Raw genomic sequence first — 498 nt, 5'->3', positions numbered from 1 at the left:
GTGTTGGTTTTAATGCGACGAAATCAAATCACTACAACTTCCTGCTTTATTTATTTTATTTTATCTCATTTACTCAAAAAATCATTAAATTATGTTTTTATTTTTTTTCTTTACTTACAAGTTGATTATTTTTATTCATTTTTGTTTGGTACTTTAGTTCAAATTTTTTAGAAAGTTTTCATGTTTTAAAATGTTTATTATTATTTTACAAATTTTTTTATGCTTTTCGAAAATCCGTAAAAACATGCAAAAATATTTCCCATATGTAACACTTAACACTATAAATAATAAACTATCCTGTCTCATGAACAAAAAATATTTAAAACACCTCACAAAACAGTTCCGTTCAGTTCAGGAAAAAAAAACATTCTATGATTATTGACCACAAAGCTAGCTACAGATTACAGCAATATAACATGCGGTAGGTATGTTGAGAATTGCAAGCTCTAACCGAAACTGTCCTAAAACCAAATAAAAGATTTGTAACTCTTTTGTTCT

This window comes from Micrasema longulum, unplaced genomic scaffold (assembly GCF_059751315.1).
Source record: "Micrasema longulum isolate JH-2025_06_02 unplaced genomic scaffold, ASM5975131v1 h1tg000251l, whole genome shotgun sequence".
In the NCBI taxonomy this organism is placed as follows: domain Eukaryota; kingdom Metazoa; phylum Arthropoda; class Insecta; order Trichoptera; family Brachycentridae; genus Micrasema; species Micrasema longulum.
The sequence above is the reverse complement of the archived record's forward strand: the minus strand, read 5'-3'. Positions refer to the sequence as shown.